At 47.3% G+C, this 24,163-nt stretch overlaps 1 protein-coding gene across 1 annotated transcript in view; it reads right to left on the bottom strand.

Moving 5' to 3' along the window:
* Positions 1-23,549, bottom strand: part of HPCAL1 (hippocalcin like 1) — a 66,657-nt gene extending 43,108 nt beyond the window's left edge. The window contains exons 1-2 of the mRNA XM_074152989.1: positions 23,430-23,549; positions 6,929-6,975 (exon numbers count right to left, since the gene is read on the bottom strand). The gene's annotated coding sequence lies outside the window, so the exon portion shown is untranslated. The remainder of the gene's footprint in view (positions 1-6,928; positions 6,976-23,429) is intronic.
* Between the last annotated feature and the right edge of the window lie 614 nt (positions 23,550-24,163).

Raw genomic sequence — 24,163 nt, 5'->3', positions numbered from 1 at the left:
CGTTTTGACTTGCATTTAGGCATAACAAACCCTGGATTCTGCGTGGGTGCTGTTACAAAGGTGGATGCTGCTCCAGTCCCCCGGGTGCCTGGGACTCCAGGCAGAGACATTGTCACCCTGACTGTGGCATCTCACAGACCACAGGAGGCTGAAGGGAGAAGGATACTTCAGATGCAATGAGAAACAAAATCAAACTTTTCTGTTTGTTTAGCTAGAAATAGACAGAAGAACTCCCTTGCCATCACGGGAAGGGATGGAGAGCATGGTAAAGGCCCACCATTGTACTAGGTCACACTTTCTCCAGGGTGTAGAGAAAGCACGTGGCTGGAGGGGAACGCAACCACAGAGCTGGTAAATGTCTGGAAACAACCAAAGAACCAGATAGCCTGGAAAACTGAACCCCTTTCCTTAGGGACCCAGCTTATGATCTATAAAAGCACACTGATACAAGAGGACAACCTGAAGTCATTTCCCAGGTACTATACGAAATCCAACATTTAGTACCATCCTGCTTTGAAATGTCTTTTGTACCTGCTATCATCTCTCAATCTTCCACTCAGTTGCCATTTTGCATGTAAATTCATCTCTGCCCTTATCATGGTGAACGGGAACCATTCAGTCCTCTCACCTGACTCTTTCAGAGAGGAGCAGTTTGTCAAATGCATCTGGTCAAACTTAAAACAAAAAACCAAACCAAAACCAAAGTCCAAGCACAAGCAAAACAAAAGGAAAAAGCTCTCTTCCTCAGATTCAAAATACTTAGAAAGCATATGCAAACTCAGGAAAGGTACTCCTAGTATATTCTGAAACCAATATGCTCAACGCTTTGAATCCTGAAGTTTCTATTTTCAGACTCTTATATTAACATATCTATTGTGCTCCTTGTTACAGTGTTAAAATATTTCATCATAATTCAGAAAGCAGGTATTTTAATCTAGAAAAAGACTTAAAAATTAACTGCCTTAGTGATTCCAATATAAATGATCAGAACTAGATAATTAACTATTCTGACACAGAATCATAGAACGGTTAGAGTTGGAAGGAAACTTAAAGATCATCAGTGGTAGTGTTTCCCAGGGCTTGCCTGCTACATTCCCACCAGGATCCTGGTGCCTTCGGGTGCTACAAGCCAATTAGAACAATTAAGCTGCTTGTCAGCTGGGCTGCCCCGGGATGCAGAGCCCAGGAGGATGCCTGCAGCCATGTGCACACCAGCATCAACCATTCCCTCTCCTCCCAAATGCCAAAGGCAGCCAGAAAGATGCCCAGAAATTCCCCAAAAGAGACAGTGCTGCATCTTAGGCTCTGGAGGAGTCCCTGCATCCCAGCAAATCCCGGAGGTAGGAAGTTTGGGAGTGGGCGATGTCCTTTACACTAAGCTCCCCAGAATGGGGGCTGCATCCAAACTGCCTGTGGGAAATCATCCCTGACCCAGTCCAACTCTTCTAGGCCATCCCTAAAGCACCAAAGCAACGCTGTGAAGCAATTTTTGCACTCACAGCTGGAACCACATCGGGCTGACTTTCAGTGGTAGCTCCTCGCTGACTCTGCAGACCCCGAGACCTGTCACAAAGGAAACTAATTTCGATCAACCTCAGAGCGCGGATATTTGTCCCGATTGAGAGAAAAAACACGCCTCGCTTCTCATTGCCTTCCCTTTCCAAGAAAAGCTGTGCTTTTTTTTCCACTTCCCCTCTGGAAACGCAACGGCTGGCAGTCTGTCCAACCCTCAGGGACAGACGTGCTGTCTGCAGATAGCTCTGACTGCACCCCTCAGCCGACCTCAACCCCAGGGCACACGTTTATTTTTACTTTATGAGGGCACCAAGCTGCTGCAGAGCCATAAGGAGGAGTGGAGCAAGAAAAGGATCCACACCAAATTACTGCAGTTTTTTTTAATTAAGAGGGGCGAGGCCTGATATAAAAGCCAGCAAGGTGGAAGGACCCAAGTGCTGGTGCAGTATCCATGAAAGGGCTCACTTGCTTGAATTAGATGACCCCATGAGGGTTCAGATGGATGAACCCCACTGAATCCCCTCAGCGGTTGCCCAGGTAACTCCACCGAGCATCCCCAGACCCGCTCACCCTCTTACACTAAAGGCCCCCACTTACACCAAAGCTTTTCCCAGCAAGTACCAAGTCCCTGACCACAAGCCAAGGCACCCTCTTATTCTATTCCAAGCTTGGGCAACACGATGGAGGTCACATGAAAATTAAAAATTTAACAACCCACTGTAGAGGAAAGGGGAAAAAAAAAAAGAAAAAAAGTGTTGGGCTCATGACTAATCTTTGCAGCTCTTCCTATGGACAGGATTTGTACAGCCATGTTGATTTTTTGTAAAAATAGTAAATCGTATTATCCCCATGCTGCAAGACCAAAGATTCACAATGATACCTTAATGCAGCTTAAATAAAAATAGCACTACCTGAGTCAATCTGAGCATGATAATGCTTTGTAATCCCACACTATTAGAGGATGAACGGTTGTATAGCAGTGAATCAACACGAGATACTTGCATTAGGAGACACTCCTTTTTCATGCTATATAGCAACATCTATACAAAATGTAGAAGGCAGGTGGTGTTTGTAGGAGGCACAGTACACAACAGGGAATACAGCACTATTCTAGAATAATCCAAACCTGGCACCACACTATCTTCCAGCTCGGAAATCTTGGCTAAAAGCTCACATTTTTAAAAGCAAAGCCTGCTTTTAAACTTTCCCCATTACAGTAAATAATTAATGAAAAAGTTCAAATTTTAAAAGTTTTTGACAAGTGGGCAATTCTGAAGCCTGTGTGCACCCAGGCAGAAGATTCATTCATAAAAACAAAACACGGATGAACAGCAGTGTTGCACATTCATTCTGGTTTTTTTTTTTTATTAATATGCTTGAATGAGCAAACAGCGTATTTGGAAAGCAAACGTGTAATACACCACAAAAAAGCCTCAACGGTGAAAATACTAATAAACCTGTTTATAATAAAAATGTAGAGGACGAAGACTCAAATAGCAATTTTTAAAGGTGGTAAGGAGGAAAAATGCAAGCTTTGATTAGTGACACATTAAACCCTAATAAATTCTTCTTAATTACTTCGTTATATAAGCCACTCACACAAGGTACTTAATTCGCTATTGTGCTCCCCATTTATTCTTTTTTTAAGGCACATTTTCCAATTAATTGCACTTTTTTTTCCCCACAGCAGTATAGTCTGATGTACAGCAGACATCTGGCCCTCAGTTTCCTCCAGAAGGTTTTATCAGACTGTGGGAAAAGGTTACAGAAAAAGGTAACCCTTTCCCCAACAGGATGTAAATCTTCAAACCAGGGAGTTTCCAAGGCTGCAGTGCAGAGGATGCCAGGGAAAGGGGAAAACAGCCTCAAATTCCCCCTGGTCTTGGCTGCTCCCTCCTCCCCGATGCTCAGCCCAGCTCCACTGCTAGTTCTTCCTCCCCACAGAGCCTGGATGCTCACATGGAAGGTGACCCCATAGGGGTCACCTGGATATGGGGACATGGGTGGGCTGTGGGGAAGGCTGAGAGACAGCAGAGGAGGAGGTGTGCCATGAGGCACTGGGACTCAGAGATGAGGACATCCCAGGGATGGAGGATGTCCTAGCAATGGAGAAGGTTCCAAAGCCAGGCCACAGGGACGTGTCCACAGCCCCACTCTATGCACAGGAGTAGTTCCAAAAACACCCCAGCACCAAGAGTCAGAGCATCCACCGATTTCAGTGCCGAGCCACAGCTGGTCCTGAGGTATCTCCAGGAGCCCAACACTCCAGTATTCTGTGCATCCATCTTTCCCTCAAAAACAAAGGTTGCACGGGTTTCAGGTCTGCTTGCAGTTTAAAAATAAAATGTTTCTCAAAGCCAAATTGGTAGGACAGATTTGTCAGTCTTTGGCTACAAGCAGTTTCACTTCAAAACTCAAGTCCTGGATGTTGCAGCGATGCCTTGGACCAGAGGAGCGAGGAGCCCTATTTCAGCTGCAGAGCCCCACATCCACACAAGTAACAGGCACTCTGCTGTTGCTCATGCCATTTAGGACAAGAAGAAATGGCCCCAAGTTACACCAGGGGAGGTTTAGAATGGATATTGGGAAAAATTTCTTCACCAAAAGGGTGATCAAACATAGGAAGAGGCTGCCCAGGGAAGCGCTGGAATCGTCATCCCCGGAGGTATTTAAAATACAGGTAGACATAGTGCCTAGCAACACGGTTTAGTGGTGGTTTTGGCAGCATTAGGTTGATGGTTGGACTCAATGATCTTAAAAGGTCTCTTCCAACCTAGACAACTCTATTCTATGATTCTGTTTCATGCCCTGTCCTCTGCCTCCCTCGGCCGTGGGGCACAGCTGCTCGTGCACTCCTCCGGAACAGCACAGAGGCAACAGCAATGCCACTGCTGCGGCCCCACCGCACCCCACCAAGAGGGCCCTCATGCCCACATCACACTCCGAATCTCCTGGCACAAGCATCCCAGTGGCGCCTTGAAACATGCCGAGGCACGAGGGACCCCAGGATGCGCGTGGATTCGGCCACCCTGCCCAGGGGAGTCCCGACGCGGGTGCTGGCTCCCTGGTCTCCGCTGCTCAGAGCTGCTTATGTGCTTATAGGCAGAAACACGGGTAAGCAGCTTGCTCCATCAGAGCCTACGGGTGCCCTCCTGATGGGGCACCAAGTGCCTGTTCCCCCCTTCCCCCGCCGGCACCCTCACCTCCAGCTGTGCTCAGCTGGGGTAAAATTCAAGCTACTTTCAGGCTACTTTTATATTATTCCTCTTCATGATGCTCTGTGCTTTGCTCTGAAGCCACCCATGTGCCACTGGCCCACATTACATTTTGGAAAATGCCCAGCTGGCTCAGCACCAGTCTGCCTTCAAGTCTGTCTCCTACTATGTTAAATATCAGCTGACACAGCCAGACCGCTGTAAAGCTCCATATAGAAACGGTTACACCCTGGAAATGTAACCTTCATACTGCTACGGATCACTTGAATTCCCAAACTGGAATAAAGGACACACCTGCATTTGAGAAGGCAAGGATGAATACAGACCGCTAAAGCAGCAAAAATAAGTACCTGACGCCTCTAAATCCTGCTTGCAAAAGTGCAGCAGGAACCCAGGTTTCCCCAGAAGACCACAGGACATTCATGCTTTTGAAAGCACTACCCAGGAGAAAAAAAATCAAACCAAAACATTAACTCTGTCAAGCACAGTCTGGAGTATTAACAAGTTTTTTTCCTTATAACCTGTTCAGGCGTTACCCGTAACAATACGAAAAGAAAATCTAATTGTAAGTACAATTTAAACTGACAGCTTAAAATTGCCTGGCCTTTACACACACGGCGTCACAGTCACCAACCCCATACTCCCCTCTGCCCTCAGGAAAAGGGAGCTTTATTCATTTTTCAACATCTCAAAAAGATCAACTGATGATTCAGGTCCCAATATAGCAATTATCCATACAAACAGTGTGCAGGTTTATAATACAGATCCAATCGCAGCTGCGGGAGAGGAGGGGTTCATAAGCTATTACTCACAAGAGCTTTTTGGCAAGAGGCACACAGGATTCATAATTTGGCCATACAAAACTCATGGTTTATGGACATAAGCCTTAGTCAGAAGAACTGTCTTGGGGTTAAACTAGCTCCCCTTATACAAAAAACATGGATAACACAGTTTATTAAGTAGGGGACGTTTTTGTCAATGAAAGATGTGATTGGTGACAAATATATTTATGGAGCATTAAATATGACCCTTATAAATGTTAAATAAATGTTTTCTGACCAAAATGAACACATTTTTAAAGTAGACACAAGTAGAGTAAAACACACCAAACCCCAGTATCCTCCCCTGCTCCGACAAGAAACAAGTGCAGTTGGCTGACACATCACATCAGCCTGTGACCACCTGTATCAAAAGGCACCCTATCTATAGAAAATACATTGATTTGGAAGATGGAGAAGTCCATTAGAGGTTTGGGACATTCAACTGTAGTTCATTAGTCAGTCTGAACATACAAGAGCTCTAATAGCTTGTATCCTGTGCACTAGGGAAATGTAACTAAAGAATAAACTTCCTGAGCAATTAATGGGTAATGATATAATTTGGTTAATCTCATTGGAAAGAAATCTAGAATTGAAAGAGGAAACAGGGTACGTATTTCTCTAGAAACAAGGAAAACAAACAGCAAAGGGTGCTACAGAGAAGAGTCCCAGCTGGCATTTGCCGGAAGAGATCGACTCAACCAGAGGAAAAGAAATTGCACTGATTTACATCCGTGCAAGAGGCGGCTCTCTGGCTGCAACGCCACAGCGGCATTTCTTAGCTGTCTCATGCTCCTGCAGCTCTTTACCAATTTAATGTTTCACTTACTTACAAATAGGACCTAATGAAGTGCATACAAATGAAATACATGGAAATCTTGGGTGCAGGCAGGACAAAATCAGTCACACGTGGCAGAGATTAGCAAGAGTTATGCAGGTCATTTAACCCTCTGGAAGTTGCATTCCTTTAGTTTTACACAGTCAGTCAGAGCAGAAAAAAATAAATAAGGTTGTTCTCTGACACAGAAAACACTTTGCCCCACTGGACAGTGGAGGCTTTTAGTAAAAAATACAGCATAATTTGTACAGATTTTCCTGAAAGCCAAATATTTTTTAAAATATAACATTTATTTCACTAATCAAGTCTCAGGAAATTCATTTTGGTGCAAAGGTAAAGCTTAATATTTTTGATGTCAAACCCCTACTCAAAGATTAGCCTGCCAGCTTTAAAATTAAAGCATGCCACAAGCTCAGCAAATGCAAACTTCTGCACCCAATGCAGAACAAAACTCAACACTTGCATTTTCTATTATTAATTTATTTTTTCTATTAGTAATTTAAAGAGTGCCCTGAAAGGAGCAGGCTCTGGAAAGTACTCACCACCTATCTTGCAACTTCTTCAGAGAAAGTCCACGGGGCTCAATTGCCTGGAGGAGGAGACACAAACCAAACATGCTTTACATTACAGCTTTCTTCTAGTGACAACCTTCCCACTTTTTGGCTTCCCCTGTAGAAAACAGTTTTCCCAGTGAAAAAGAAATCAAAATTAGTCTAAACAAGCAAAAATCCTGTTCCAGTTCTTACCCTAGACTGAGAAACAATTTTGTTTCCTGCATTTGCATTTTGTTATTTGTCCTGAAATAGAAAACAGCTCCCATGTTGAAGAATGCAAATTTCTCTCAAATTCAGACAGCAAATTCTTCTGCTGTTCAAAAATCTGCTGAAACCACCCTTCCTATTTTAAATCTCTTTTGTAAAACTCATCTTTCAAAATAAGCAAGTATCAAGTTCAGATTCAGAAGGTTTGCTTGGCTTATACCTCAAAACATTACTATGCCAAGATCTAAAAATAGGAGAAAAAGAAATAAAATATAGGAGAGCCAGTTTCAAGTTTTCTGGAGCCATTAAGTATTCCTTCAAAAGGTTAGAAATCACTTCTCTTTCTGCTGAGCATGCTTCTCAAGAAAGCAGAGTATAATAATTTGCATCCCTTCAGCATCTGCCAGCTGTAGATCCTGAGGGTTCATCAGAGCCTAAGCAGTCACAGACGAGAGCACCAGGAGCAAGCTCACCTGCTCCTGCAATTCCTAATCTCTCAAAATCTGTGGATTAGAAAATCAAAAACAAGTGACTGGCTCTGATCCCCACCCTCCCAGAGAGCTGACCATGATTTTCCCCACTGCCAAGATCAAGCACAGCTGGGAAGCATTCATCTCCTCCAGCCCAACATCTCCAGCCTCACCACACAAACTTTCTTGCCAGACCCTTGTCTCACCAGTAACCCCATAACTTCTGCAAGCAAAATCCCACCGGGTTTGGGACCTTACTCCCAGATGCCTCCACCCACCCACACATTTGGTTTGCCCAACGCAAAACCCCAGTCACAGACATCCCAGACGTTACCAAAACCTCCCAACAGTCTACTCCAACACTTCATCATCCTTACAAGTAGGAGTTTCTTCCATTCGTGATACCATTCAAACTCATTACCAATTGCCCTAACCCCAACAGACCTGAGGCAGAGGTTTCTCCCTTCACAGCAGTCTTCCAGACACTGCAAAACCCTGTCCCAATCCTTTACCTTCTCTTCAGACCAAACATCCTACTCCTTCCCATCTTTCCTCTTGGGTCCCCACTGGCCTCTCTCATTTTCTCCACATCTCCCAAACGCAGTGCCCCATGCTGGCTCCAATACTCCAGCAATGCCAAAGCACGAGGAGACGCAACACAGGACACAGCAAGTCCACCCTCCTCTTTATGGAAGACTGTGTCTGCTGCTGTAGGGGTAGGATGATGCTGGCAAAGCCATGTGTGACCCACCACAATCCAGCAGAGTCTCTCCAACCACCCCCATACCAGTCTGTGTAGTCAGCTCACCCACCAGCAATAACTGCAAGCCCACATTAACACCTTCAGGTGTGAATGATGGACCCTCCAAGCTAATTCTCTGATTTTGTCCAAATCTATTTGAAAACCTAATCCCTACTCCCAAGTGCTTGTAAACTCCCCTAGTTTAGTGTTACCTGTTGAGTCTGAACCAGTATTTTATCAAAGACATCAATTACAATGACCCAAGCCACAGGGTCCACCTCTGGAAATCCCCACCCAATACTTCTGAGCTTGATGAGGTACTGAAGCTAAGCCTGGCGCATGGTTAGCACGCCTACATTGCACCATCCGTAAGGCAAGTTTCACCAAAATCTCTTTTCCCTAGCTTCCTCCTGACGATATCAAAACAGTGCCAAAAACCTGACTCGGATTGAAATACATCATATCATCTGTTCTCCTTCTATCCATAAGACCTGTTGCCCTGCTGTAGAAGGAAATTAGAATGTCTGACATGATTTGCTCCAGGCTAATCCATGCTGATTGTTACTCATAAGCACCCAGAAGATGCCTAGGTGGGAAATAATTTATTAACTTCCAGGAAAATACTGTAATAAAAGTCAGACTGACTGTACTGCAATTCCATCTCCTCCTTTTTTAAAAATTTAGCACTATATTTTTTGCTTTTTTATTGTTATGGAAACCTCACAAATTCTCCACAAGTTTTCAGAAATAATCACCCAGAAGAAATTGAAAAAAAAATGAAGTCAAGCAGCCAGCGGAAATCCAGCTCCTTCTGCAAATCATGAGAGCAAGACGAGTGTCACAGAGGTGAGGTCCAGGCATCCCACCCTGCCATGGGGTCACCAGTCACCCCTTGCAAGTGCCCTCTCCCCTGACCACTAGTAGTGCTGGTTGACCAGCATCTACTGAAGACCAACACTGCTACGTGCATCCTCCCAACTTCTGGGGGGTTATTTTAAACAAACCCTTCCCTAAGGCCCGGAGAACTGGAAAGAAAAAGTAAAGAAAAAGAGAAAAACCCTTAAGCGAGTGCTCCCTAAATGGTTCTTTTTCTATTTTATCCTAGTATCTTCCCTCATCCATGCAGATGTTAACTACACCAGTCTTCTGCTCACAGGAAGGAAGACCCTAGACTCCACGAAATTTTCTATTACTCTTGAGATCCCTGGGGAAGGACCCACAAATGTTGCAACCTGGCAGCAATGCAAGCATTTGATCAAGTCATCTTAACTTCAACATCTTTTTAGGAAGAAAACCTAGTATCCTCCTTTTATACAGGGATGGATGTTACCTCTCCAAGCTCCCAACCCAATGAAACCTAATGGAAAAGCAAGGTACGGATTGAACCCCGTCAACGGCAAAACAGGAAACACAACCCAGCTCTTCCAATTTCTCTTCTGTGCTGGTGGTACAAAACTGTTGGGCCTTTCCCATTCAACAAACCTTACAGTATAGTGCAAGATTATTTGGCCATATTTATATGTTCAAAATAAATGGCATTTCCCAGTCCTTGGCTAGATTCTGGCATCCCCAAAGACTTTTGGGGAAAAAAATGGCTACTTAAATTCTTATAATCATACAAAACCTTTGCTCCAACCCGATGGAGTAGAGGGCAACAGGACAGCTCACATTAATCTCTATGTTAACAGCACAAGAAGTATTTAAATCCACTGCCAATTAAAAGTAAGGTATAATTGAATTAGCAGAAGCAACTTATGGCAGAAATTCAATTACAAAGCAGAATTAAAGGAAGAGATGTCAGTAACTTTGGAAGGCTGGGCAGGAAGAGGCGAGTGCATCAATCTACTATTTTCAGAGCTGCCAGCAAACAGCTTAAGGAGGAGACTGCTCCAAAAAATCATTTGTAAAGATCCTCCTTATAAAAAGAGCTTCATTGACGGATCGGAGAAACCAAGGTGACAAATGGGCTTTTTTCAGACCACGCTCTGACCTACCTGGCAGGGGTAAAACTCCCTCATGACGGTCACGCATCACCCACCCCTGCCTCCCCCGTGGGCCCTACAGCTCTGCCACGTCCTGTAGAGTCCTCAGACCTGCCTTAGCTTTCACCAAAACCCTTGCAGACACTTTTATTTTTCTTTTGTCTTGTTTCCCAAAGTGATTTTATCCCCATTCCTTTGCTTCAAGTCATAGACATTATATATTAAGTAGATTTCCTTCTATGTGATGGAGAAGCCTCAAATGCTGTGGGCACTTTTCTTCCTTTAATGGCCACTTCTTCCTTTAATACCCTGCCCTGTTCTAGCCTCCATTTATTCCCCTTTGGCTGATACTATCCTTGATCAATGTCGATGCTGATTACTGATAAGGCCCTCCCACACCTCCAAGGTTCAGCTTTCATAACTACATTAAGACAAATCAATACCGTTATTAATGTTGCTACGTTAGTGGATGGTGTGACCTCCCTGGAAACACTGCATGCAGCAGCGGAGATAACCCCCAGCACGACGTGAAGTCTCTGCTCTCCCTTATTTGCAATTTATTTTTCAACTAGGCTCTGCTATTTTACAAAAATGTGTCAGGTTTTTTTCCCCTTTTTTTCTTGCAAGTGCAAACCGGTGAGGGCTTGTAGGACATACAATTTTGCAGTCCCCTGGAAAAAAAAAAAAAAAAGAAGACAAGAAACTACTTGTCCTGTCACTTGCTATGCAGTTGGGCTAGATGATCACTGTAGGTCCTTTCCAACTGAACTATTCTGTTCTACGCTAATTTTTCTCCAGTATCTCCCACCAGCCAGCTCATCACCGACCACTGCACCTCACCTTTGGCTGTTGCACTTCTACACGTGCTTGTGGATGCATCCAGACTGCTCGTGTAGCCGTGCCAGCACGCGTGCCGGCTGACAAACTGCTCTGGAGTGCATCCACCCACCCCTTCCTCCACAGCACCGTCTCTTCCTACTCACCTCTCGCCCCCTTTCTCCTCCTCACCTGTCACACCAGGCCCATAATCCACCATGCTTGGAGCCCACCCAGCAGTTCTGAGAGGTCCCACCTTGACATGCAATTCAATCCACAGCGCAAGGAAACTCCTAGGGGACTCTATGCTCCAGGCTTATTTTCTTTAAGGCCTCTACATCCCAGTAGTGGTGTCGGTCAGTTCATCCTGTCCATCAAAGGGTTGTCACTACCCAAGCTCATTGCAAAGTCTCGGGGATCACTTAGCTCAGCGCGGCTCAGAGAGCCCAGATGCCACTGCAGCCCTGCGCAGGCTCGTTTGCCTCAGCTCCCAGGCAGGTTTTCCAGCCCATACTGAGCTCCAGGGTGCTACAACTAGAGATTTAGATGCTGGCTAATGTAAAAGCTAATTCAGGTGTTCTCTTCAATACCCTGCTACGGCTGCGGTGCAGAAGCTCCTCAGGCTGTGCATCCCCTGCAGGGCTGGTGCTGCTGAGGGAGATTTCTGTTGTGTCAACAGAATAAACTGCTGCCCCTCCTCTCTCTGCCTTGGATACTGCTAGTGGCACCTCTCCTGTTACCATTTCACCTAAGCAATGTGCTTGCAACACCCCCCCAGAACTGTATTATAATCCAACCACTGCAATGGGGAACTGATGTACGGGAGACCCTGCAGGAGCCTCCCCAGGAACATCTCAGGAGGCGTACGGTTAAGTCAGAGATTGAATGTCACTCTCTTGAGCCCCAGGCCACCAGTTGAGTCACAAGTGCATCACCTCTGGTAGCAGACAGTAGGTAAGCCCTATCTATACCTGCTTCCAGCTGTCACCGCCACAGTAACAAGAGTGAATCTCTACTTGAATGCATCAAGCTGGACATACGCACCAAAATGGTCACAAACTCTCAATGAAAGTTGCCGGCAGTCACTCGCAAAGTGCCACTTCTCACAGGGAAGATTGTAACCAGAGCACAAAGGAAACACCAAGCACTGACAGTATCAGGAAACAGCAACAGGGAGGAGTTCAAAACATCCCTCGGAGGCCGTGTTTGCTTACTTGGAGTACCTCCTGCACCTACTGACTCAACAGACTTGAGCTCCCAGGCTACTTTGATTTCTCATGCTGTAAAGCAGCCTGCATTTTCAGAAGGTGTCCAACTCCTGCCAGCTCTCTGCCCCCAAGCTTTCTCCCTCTGCAGTTGATTTGTATAACTTTCCAACACAAATTTTTGCAACCTGAAGCCTGTTGCAGCATCACTGGTACCTACACTGCTTGGTGAATTTAACCTGTAAGAGTGAGGTGAAACACAAAGCCAGGTCCACCTCTCAGCAGAAGACAGAAAAAAGCATGGTGGACATTGTACCATTAAAAAAAAAAAACAACAAACAACCAAACCCAAAACAAAACAGGGAGAATAGGGCTGCTGGGTGTTGCGAGGATGGTGGTGGAATCTCTGCCCCTGCAGAAGGTTGTTTTCCTTCAGTTTCCCTTGGCACTCAGGTCTATCAGGTACGTCAACAAGACCTGAGAGCACAAGACGATATCTGCCTGGGTGCTTAAATGTAAACTCTCCAAGTAAGAGATCTACGTCTCTGTCTGGAGGACTGTTTGTGACTTGTGCTCCTACCCGAGCAGGAACATCATACCTGAGCTGCGAGACATCAGAGTTGGGCTCACAGGAACCACAGAAATCCTATCAAATGAATGCATCTACCCCCTCGATTTTTTAGCATGGGATTTTAGGAAACACTCCATGCACATCTCCACTGCGCGCCCACCGTGCTGGAGCTCTCTTTACAGCACAGAAATGCTTGGAGTATAATCCAAACAGCTTGGACCTAAATTAGTAGAAGATTAGATGTGCAGTGAGTAAGTGTTGTTCCACATCTCCAAAAAGCCCACTCTGAGCATCCCTGAAAGTTTATTTATTGAACACAGCTGCAACGGAGCGGTTAAACCATTGACTGACGAACAACCTGAAGCGTGTGGTGCAAGAGCCTTATCTCTGGCTGATGCTATTGTAACACAAACAGTTATCCCTGCCAGATTCAGGGGAACAACAGGGAAACCAACAGAAACCGAAAGAAGCCCGCGCAAAGGAGAAACCTGCACGCCAACAGGGCCTGTCATGGAATACATCATGGGCTACCCCACCGCAGATTCATCTCGCTGGAGGCAGATGCAATTCCCGCAGCATCGGAGGAGTTTTGCTCACTTCAGCCCAAAGCTGCAAACTGCATTTCTGCGTTACACGTCAGTTTTGGCTCCAGTCCCTCCTGCTAACAAACCCTCCCACAAGCTGGCCGATAACCTTTGGCCACTGAGGATGACCATGCTGTGATGCTCCGCTTCAGAGGGGCGAGGAAGCTGTACAAACATCTCCTCTGCCCAGTTCAATGAGTAATTAATATCTGCAGTCCTTAGTACGGTTTTATGCAAGCAAAGCTATTTGGCTTATTAAACGCACCCCGAACTTGGGTTCCACAAAAGCAACTAAAAGGAAACCACAACAGGGTAAGGAAGCTTTACAAATTCAAGGGTAGGCAAAGGCTTTTTCAGGACAGTGCTAGGGCTACGACTAGAAGCCAAGCTGGGTAAGTTGATGTTATTACAGAATTGATTGCCGAAGGAAGCTGTATGAGCTCAAGTACTGCACTAAATTCCCCTAGAAGTTGTGTGTGCATGAAGGAAGGAAAGGAAGGTGTGGAAATCCAAACACTCTGCCAACTAAATGCATTACATTTTAATCTAATTTAAAGTGTCAGAACAAGATGAATTATTTTCACGTAAATGTTTTCCCCTTACTGAATTGCAGGGTTGTTTTGGTATTGTTTTGGTTTTTTTTTTTTTTTCCAAAAAGACTGCTGACAAAAGGCATACACTGCCTGCTCTGACTTGCACACATGCAATCAGCCTGCAGTTAAAAAAGATACAGGCAGTTGGGGACAGAACAGTGCCAGTTATTTACTCTATTTCCTCTTTTAAACTTTTTTCCAATACAATTAACTAAATTATGTCATTACACATTCATTGTCCAGGAAGTTTCTCTCTTCCCCTTTTTAGCCTCCTTTTCAGTTGCATTTCCTTGCTTCACAGGATGCTCTAAACTAAACATTACATGCAAGTTACACAATAAAGATTTGGGAGGAATGGAGTGAATAAGGAAGGTCATGGGAAGGGAGGTATCTGCTAAAATAAGATTTGCTAAGCAACTACGCAGGACATACTGTCAACTGCCTTTTATTAAAGGAGACTGCAAATTTTTATCAGCTAAAATATCAAATGGAGGAACATAACAGAGCAGTAGTTGAAATAGTTCAAAAATCTTCCAAGGACTGAATGAAGCCTGAATTTATTCAAAAACCAAATTACAGTGATAAATGCTGTTATGGCATAGCCAAGGTGCCTCATATAACCTTAGCCCTCTCTGCATATTGAGGCTCTTTTACGCTACATAAAACCACACTCCAGCTATGGAATATGCAGCTGCGTTTAAATTGAGTTTATCACAAACTAGTGCTCCTGGGCAGATCATTTATTCATTTAAAAAAATTTACACATTCTCATCTTTATAATTACAAGGGGAAAACCACCTTGAAAGCAAAGCAAAAACCAGATGCACCGGTGTCTTGTTAACCTCCAGAGAGCTGGAAAAGCAATGTTAAGAGCAAAACTTCCTGCACACATCAATCACAGCTTTAGAGGCTGTAAAATATCAACCTCAGGTGACAAAAGTTTTTTCCAGGAGGCTGATGGTCTTCCCTGCTCTGCCAGGACAGGCTGCTGCTTGCCCACAGGCAGCCCTCCCGTATCCCACAGCTTACCTTGGATGGGCTGCCCCGGCACAAGGTGGGGATGTGGAGATGGGGTTCAGCCAGCAAGCAGGGCTGTCTGAAACACAGCCGGATGAACCCCTCCTCGGGAGCCGCAAATATGCTCGGGTGACAGGGCTAGAAGTCCCCTCCTCTTAATACTTGGTAGGAAACATAACCTGCGTGAAACCAGGCACCTGGAGAAGACTGGCTGGTCTACACTTGAAGTCTACTGACTTGAAATCTACACTTTGGGATCTGTCACTATTGCTACTCTGGTTAGGGATTTTTTCCCTCTCCTCCGCTGCTGATCGACATTAGGAAATAGGTTTAAATGGAGGCTGGTAGAGGGAAGCAGGAGCCTGGAATCTCCATGCCTTGGCGTGGACTGCAAGGCGAGCTGGGGGAGGAGATAAGTGGTGGCAAATGGCCACCCTGCAAACCCTGCATCACGCCAGCCACGGGCTGCGGCCAGAGCTGCAGAACCTGGCATGGGGATGTCACAAACGCTGTCACAGACAGAACTGGCAGCAGTGGCCGGCCCCGAGGAGCTCAGCCTGCAGCACCGCTCTGCCCCACCACCCACCTCTTCCTCGGGTCAGAGTCCACCCAAACACCGAGCACAAGACAACAATTGTGCTCGCACGGAGAGCAGGAGGCACAACACTACACCTCTCCTGATATTTAAAAGCCACTGATGGTTTGTCTTTCTGTCTAATGACTCTTACGCCAGGAGGCACGCTCGTTACAAGCCCCTGAGCAGGCATTAATATTCCGTAGTCAGCCCAGCCTTTTGCATACGTACAGCTCAAGAATATTAAAACTTCCCTCAAAATGTTTTTGGAATGCTTTCATGAAACTGAGCAAGCAACACAGAGCATTTTTGTTAGAAACACCCCTCCCCTCCAAGCGTAAAAAGCCATCAAGTCCCTTAATGAGGCATGCAAGACCCCAGCACCAGCCATGGGCACCAAGCATCTGAAAACAAAGCTTGGCACCAAGATGCAGCTAACTTGAAATGTTCCCACACAAATGGGACTAGCGAACACCTGGCTGTGAAGCTCTCGGTCCCCAGAAGACGATGGCTAAGCCAAGTGAAGATCCTTGCACATGTCCTGCAACAAACCAGAGCTCTGGAAACAGCCAGCAAGGGCACCTTCACTTCCAAACCACACCTTCTGAGCTACACCCATAAAAACGAGCACTCGGTAAATTCACTTGTCTCTGGTGCTATCAGTTCATAACAGCTTGCGTCACTTAAGGGACAGGACTTCTGGAAAGCTGCAGCACACACCTTGCGAACAGCCTGCCGACAGCCCCCGTCGGGGGCGATGAAAGACACGGGCAAACACCAGGAGATCTGAGAGAACAGAAATCGCAGCCAGTGCGGCTGAGAAGCTCAGATCTGGCAAAACCCCACACGCAGCAGGCCATTTTGTCAGAAGAGAGATCATCCGGCGAGGAGCACAGCGATTGCTTTGGTTCTCCACTCTGGAGGATCCAGTGGTACCTCGGCAGGTATCAGCGATGGGATTTTCTTCTGCAAAGACTGCTGTCCTCCTCCCGGCTGGGCAGGGAGACATTACTGGAGTCACAGACTCCTCCTCCTGCAACCACAGGCTGCTTTGCAGGGCTGTTTGTGATCTGAACAGGACAAGACAGACTCTTTGCTCCTTCGCAAAGTGCCACCAGGGTCAGTAGGTTTCCCACAAGGACAAGCCTGGCTGGGCCAGTCAGCCTGTGGGTTCAGGACATCCTTAAGGAGATGGGAGAGGAGGACTAGAGAATGAATTAGAAAATGAAGGATAGTCTTCCCGCACTTTGCATATCTCCTGAGAAAAACACAGCTCTTAGTAACAGAGCTTTAGGGCCAGTTTTAGGAATGAATGCCATTTTAAGAAGCATGACACGAGCAGAACAGAAAATTGTGGCTGGAGTCTACAGAGCTCATTCTCATTTGCTTTCAGATCATTACCACAGCTCCAATTACCCTCAGCTGGAATGAAACCCAATTTCCATTTAAAAAAAAAAAATAAAAAAAAGAATCCCTTCTGATACATCTTCCAATAGCCCCAGAAGAGCCCCTGACTGGCCCAGGCAGAGCTGCTGCTCCTGGTACAAGCCTGGCATGGAGAAGCACAGCACCCTAGGGCTCAGGCTTTGCTTCCCAGGGGGACAGGCACACGAGAAGTGACCAAACTCCTGTCCCAACAGCCTGAGAAAGGGCCACGGCCATCAGTGAGAGCACAACACCCAGCAAACCACATGAGTTACCAGCCGCAAGGCGGCCAACTGAAAGGAAAAGGTCTCATTTCAGTGGGTTTGCTCCTCATCAAACCTAAGCCAATGGATTTGCCATGGGATTTGGGGGAATCAGGCTCTTTACACCAGGGACAGGCTTGGCCTGCCACCCTCCACTGGCCTTAACCACCCGGGCTTCATTGCACAGAGGCAGGAGAGAGGTTGGACACAGGCACACGCTCGTTCCCATTTAAATGGTTCTGGCTTTCAGAGTCTGGTCTCAAAAAGGTGACTGTCAAGTACCTGCACTTCCAACACTGTTTATTTCGTGTAAGTTGCCTCATTTAATAAACTCTTACACACAGGAGCACCCATTTTGCGGAAAACTCCCCAGAATCCCTCCGAAGCAAAGCTGATATACATGAGCTCAAGAGCAATAAAACTCAGCCCAGCAAAAATCAAAGTAGTGTCTAATCACAGAGCACCTTTTACACTGATTCTGCTTTCTTCTCTCCTCTCCTCCGCACAGCAACTCCAGCATTCTCAGTACAAGAGCTTTTGGAGGACAGACACCAGGGAGAGGAGATTAAGAGAGAGGTGACACGAGACAGAAGGGTATTGACTGTCGAAGAAGAAACTCAAATTGGCACCTGGAAGGAAGAGCAGAAGCCCTGGCTTGTTCCCAGATGGTGCTCTGACCCCTCTGCGGAGAGGACTACAAAAGGTAGATACCCACTGGCCAGGCAGCTCCTGCCAAGCCTGTGTTCACAAGCCCAAGATTCAACCTGCTGCCTTCCCTTCAGCTCCAGTGAAGAGGATACAGGGTTTTTCAAGCATCTTTTAACATATTTAACAGATGTTGCTTCTAGGCTCTTTCCTAAGGACTGCAAAGTACGCTTGTTTTCTTTTGAATGCATATTTCATAATTAAAGTCGGTGCTAATGGTTATGCATCTGTCCAAGGTCTTCCCTTGTAACCCCCACTCCCCTCTCACGCACGGGCAGCTCCCAGCAACCACCCCCAAATTGTCCTCCAAAGGAAAGTTTGCTTCTTCCCAGGTAAGTTTTAAGAAAGACAAAGCGATGCCTTTGGAGAAACACCGTTCACCTGCTAAAACAAACAAAAAAAAAAAAGCTTCACTAAAGAGAAAATGGAAAGGACGCCCGGCAAATGCTAACCGGCTTTGACGGCGGCTATCTGCAGCGCGACCAGAAGCTGCGAGCTTTCTCCCCTCGCACCACGGGCGAGCTGCCAAGAACAGAGCATCCTGCGCACAATGCCCTTTAGAAAGGGGAAAAAAAAAAACCAAACCAAAAAAAACCCAGAAACCTGAAAAAAAATAAATAATCCTGCTACCTCCAAGCGAGGAAAAGCATCCCTTCTGCACGGAGACACAGGCTGTGCAGCGCAGAGGTGAATGAGAAGCACGGCGAGGAAGGCTTGCAGCACGCCCACGCTGGCTCCCGGCCCCCCGAAGGCATTTCTTTTCCTCCCACCACCGCCACCCCCGCCTATTCTAAAATGACTTTGCATCAGCCACGTGCCAACATTCAAGCATCAGCAAGATGTATTTTCTTATCCTATGCCCAAGCTATACTATCCATCACATGCTTGTACTTCCAAGAAATTACAAGAATTTGGGGTTTGTGCACCAGAAGACGCACACGTGCACGCTCCCTCTCCCCAGGGCACTCGTACGAGATGCCCCTTCTGCTTCCACTGGTGGGAAGTACGTTCCCGATGCTGGCACGCTGCATGGCTGGGGAATCAAAAACAAACCCCTTTGCCACTCTGACTAGTCCACAGGTTAATTCATTACGATAAACCCATTGTCCAAAACAAAAACATAATTTAATTGCTAAACCAGCTGCCCAAGTTTAGCTGTTGCTCTTGGCAAGCGTGTCAGGATTCTCAGTACGCCTCATTTTCAGCAAGCACCTCTGTAGGTGCAAACCGTGCCTTCCACCTTTGAAGTCTCTAGGTGTCCCTGTCACCCTAATACAGTGTTTTCCAACCCAAGTGGGTATTAAAGGGATACCATCAGCTCAGAACACCTCTCTGAATACATTAAGATTACAGCAACTGAAATACTAGCAAGCATCCTTATTTTTCCCAGTTGTCAATCACGCATTTATCCAGCTGCACCCTTTCCCATTTAGGTGGTCTGATCTCCCTTGACAAGAGAGGACAGAAAAAGAAAATAAGGCTGAAACATATTTGTAGAAGTCACCAAAAAAACCAGCAGAAGGTCTCAAAGCCTGATGCATGAACTGTATGTAACTATAGCTATGTCTAAGTTTTGTTGCTGGGTTTTTTTCCCCCAGCCAGATTTGAGGTAGATGGTGTTGATTGAAAGCAGTTTGATCATCGGGAAACACGCGGAACGTAAGAGAAGGGAAAAGCTGACCAGGTTGTAGTTGGTGTCTTCTGCATGGAATGCTGCTGGCGCGGGTTTCCACAGTATCGCAACTAACACAGATCACCAGGGAGAATTCCTTAAATTACTTGCTGCTTTCTTTGACTTTAAAAAGATACACACCTACAGGACAAGAAACACTGAAACAGACGAAGTACCATTGCCATCTCTTCCACCCTGGTTATTCACAGGTATCTTAGAAACCTGCGAATTACAACCGGCATTTCTTAACAATAATAATAAAGGCACAGTTCATGCAGCACAATCCAGAAGAACTGCAATATGTCTAGGATTACGAGATGGATCCGCCCCCCCTCCAGCTCCTGCCTTCTAATTCCAGTGCAATCAGTGCAGGAGAATGCATAATTCATCCCGCAGTCGATCCTATGGGTCTCCCAGTCATTAAGCAACATCACACTGAACTTTCAGAAAGGTCACATTTCCAGGAGGTTCAGCTGCAGAACGTTCTATCCATTGGAATACGCAGGGAGGTAAGGTAAGGAGCTCCTTCATGGAGTATTTGGCCCCACTGTTTAAGGATTCACAATTTATTTGCTATTCGAGCATGACAATAGGCAGAAGGTATTTATCTGGGAAGTTAAGAAATGCAGAAATTAATGGGTTAATTAGCAGGTTAGCAAAACACAACCGATTCATGAAAGCTTTTATACAGCAAAAGGGTGATGAAGTGAAGAAAATTGTTGGCACTCGTTCTACTCTCAGGATGGTAGAGGATTATTGGAACAACGGAAATTTCAGGCATTGATTTAAAACATTTTTTGCTTATTAAAGCTAAACCCCAACAATTTTGCAAGAGCAAATCCTTCCACAATCCATGGGTAGGTTCCCACACAATACAGTAATACAGTCAACATGAGCTAAGATAAATCACCTCTTGCCAAAAGAAATTTAACTTCAGTCTGAGCGAAGCTCCATGAAGATGCTAAAGTTGGACACAAACTATTTCCTAATACAGACAACAAACAAAGAAACTGATCACCCACACAAACATTATGGGAAGCATCCTAGGAACATGAGGAAAAACACATTTAAAAAAAAAAAAAAGTCTGTTTTTCTTCCATTCACTGGAAAACATATTGCATTTGTTACTGAATCTGACCTAAAAGTCATGCTTGAAGGAAGCATGTTCTTTGGAAAAGTGCAAGATCCTCTTCCCCTGAGTATCAGTGCATCTTGCATACGCAGACAGCACAAAACCTCATTCCTCACCGTCTCACATCACTAAAAGCAAGAAAAAAAAATAAGTACAGAATTTTAATTCAGATTACCCCCCTTGGTCTACCAGCATTCTTGTCCCACTCACGTCAAAGTAATCAACACTCAAAAGAATATTGTCTTGCTTGAAAAAAAAAATAAATAAATCAAGTTGCATGAGTATTTTTAATTGTAACCATTTCTAATCACAGATCCCATGTTTTCTTTTTCTGCCTTTTTTTTTTTTTTTTCAGAGTTATAATCCAACTTTAATGTTGCTTAGGCTACAAAGTAATCTTCATCATCAGCTCCTAACAACTGGCCCATGTTATTGCCATGCCCATGAGCTCGGGTGGCAGAGGGAGGCATCCCGGTGCCAGCTGTGACACAGCAACCAGAGCATCGCCTGCACCTACACAGCGACAGCCTCCTTCCGTAACTCGGGAGGTTTCTCTACATTTACCCAAGCTCCTGCCCGTTCCAGCATCCAGCTGTAAAAGCAAACCCCGTTCCTGCAGCTGGCAGAACTCTTCTCACCGTTGCAATTCCCTGAACGGACTAAGCTATGCCAACAAAAAGCACTTTTTTTTGCCAGCATAGCTGACTGCTCGGCAGAGCTGCTGCCAGCGTTGCGACAGCCACTCTATAGCGGCACACGCTTCTTTTCCCCTCCCAATTTCCGACACTTCCACCTCTACACAGAGAAACCCTAAATTTAAGGCAATAAACGAAGAAAAGCAGAAAATAGGTGCCAGGAAGAGGCAACTCATGCCCTGCTAGCTGGCCAGTATCTCCCCACCTAACCTAAGGGAAGGTGTGGGGAGGTCTCCTGCCTTTTCCCCCGAGCCTCACCACGCGAGATGAAATCAAACACATGCAGTTGTAAGATCCTTTCGCCTGAATCGCAAGGCTCCTGATCCAAGCACCTGAAAAGACTGGAGCACCGGGAGCGAGGCGGATATTTGGCCGCGGAGCAGGCAGAGCCCCACGCAGGCTCCTCTGTGGCTCTGCTCCCCGGCCAGCACCCGGTGACGCTGGTAGGACCCCATGCAGGACAGCGTTATCGTGCCACTGGGATGCTGAAATAAACCCCCGCCCCCAGTCTCTGCTCGAGTTTCATCTCGGGCAAAAAGAGCTTTTGAACCCGAAACCACAACAAATGGCTCCTATCGGGAAAACAGTGGAATATTTTGGGGATAGAGTAATTGATCCCTCCTTTCTTTTCCCCACAGAGAAAATCCGATCTCCCTACCAGATCTTCACTTGTGAATGGGATTACATGATAGCGCTCATTTCCAGTGCTCGCCTGTAAGTATTCCTGGGAAAAAAACCAACCCTCAGGATTTTGTCGTAAAGGTATAAATTACCCAGCTGTGAGCAGGAGACACAGACCTACCGAACACCCAGCTGTTTTTCTCAGCAAACCTTTCATTCCAGATGATGCATTACACGACCTTTTCCCAAACCCAGCAGAAACTTATTTGCATGGAAAACTTACTTGTAAACACTCTTGCCTTGTTATAGTCCCTATTTCTTGCGATTCTCAGTACTCCGGCAGCTATTGCGTGCCGGAGCCCTGCGCTCCGGCGGGTCCCCCGGCACCCCTGATGCAAACCAAGGCTGGCAGACGCCTTCGCTGCCACGACCTGCTGGGAGCGGGGTGTCCCCCTTTGCCCCAGGTTCAGGGGACCGGAGTGACCTCGGCCACAGCCACCCGGCCTCCAGCGTGGCCGCAGCCATCTCCCAGGGGAGGAGGCAACCAAAAAAGCCTACTCACCAGAGACAAACGCCAGCCTTTTTTTGGAGGCCGTTTGGGAAGGTGGCAAATAGGAAGTCCGGATCTGAAGGAGTTGACTCAAAGCGCCCTGCAACACTCATGCGGCGGGAACTTCGCCGGGTAAACCATTAACCACCATCCATCCAGCAGAGCTGCGTAACTCCCTCCATCCCCAGCCGAGACCCGCACACGCCCCACGCGAGCCGCGTGTGTGTATGTACACACAGATAGATACGTACACATTTGCAAACGCGTACAAATATATACAGAGAGAGAGACAGAAAGACGTAGAAATACGCACATCTGTGTTTTTTTCCGAGGGCAGAGGAGAGCGCCGGCTCTCCCCCCTTGGCTCGGGGCGAGACGGGCGCAGCCACCGCGGCCCCTCGGCCGGGGCAACCCCTCCGCATCCCCCGACGGCTCCGCTCCGCGCGGAGCGACGGCAAAGAGATGCGCGGAGCAACCCAGCCGCGATCTTTCCAGCCCTCGCTCCCCCGAAATCCCCTTCTAAAAAGCCGGAAAGCCTCCCCCACCCCCCGCCTTTCCCCCAACTCCGCTCCTGTCCCCGCGGAAGGAGAGGGCAGCGCGGTTCTTCCGCAGCCCCGCCGAAGTTTCCGCGGGCGGGCGGCAGCGGGGCAACCCCAGCCCCTTACCCGGCTGGCGGAGCGGGGGTCCCGCGGCGGCCTGGAACGGGCTGCGCGGCGGTTGCGCGGCGGCTTCCTGGGAGCTACAACTCCGCGGCGGCGCCCGGGCGAGCCGCGCTCCTGCGGAGCGGCGGCGAGCGGGGAGGAAAAGAGGAAATGAGCGGGAGGCGCATTGGAGGGAGGGGGAGGAAGGAGCCGTCGCCGAGGGACCGGGGAGAGCGAGGGACGGAGCTCAACTTCCCCGGCGGGGCAGCGGGGAGGGGAAGGGGGGGGGGGGGGGGGAGGCGGAGCGGAGCGCACCGCGCCGTTGCTCCGCGGCGTGCGCAGCGCCGAGCCCCGCGCAGGGGCGGCCCGCCCGCCGCCGCCGCCGGCGCTCCCGCCGAGACGGGCCACTTGGTATCGCCCTGCCCGCCTCCCCGGGCCGCCACCGCCGCCACAGCCACCGCCGGCGGCGGGCAGGAAGCGCGGGGCCGGCGGGGCAGCGCGGAGAGGCGGCTCCGCGGGGCTGCGCGCCCGCGGGAGGGTGACACCGCCCCGCCGGCGCTCGCTGCCGGCCTGGCCGGCAACGCGGGCGTGGGCACGGGGAGGGGGTGGAAAAAAGTTTGGATTTTTCGGGCTTTTTTTCTCCCCCCCCCCTTTTTTTTTAATTTATGCCCACCTTTTTTTTTTTTTCCCCCTTTATTTCTCTTTTTTACCCTTTTTTCTTGCCCCCCTTTTTTTCCCCGTTCTTTCTTCCCCCCTTT

Source organism: Numenius arquata, chromosome 9 (assembly GCF_964106895.1).
Source record: "Numenius arquata chromosome 9, bNumArq3.hap1.1, whole genome shotgun sequence".
In the NCBI taxonomy this organism is placed as follows: Eukaryota; Metazoa; Chordata; class Aves; order Charadriiformes; family Scolopacidae; genus Numenius; species Numenius arquata.
The sequence above is the reverse complement of the archived record's forward strand: the minus strand, read 5'-3'. Positions and strand labels throughout refer to the sequence as shown.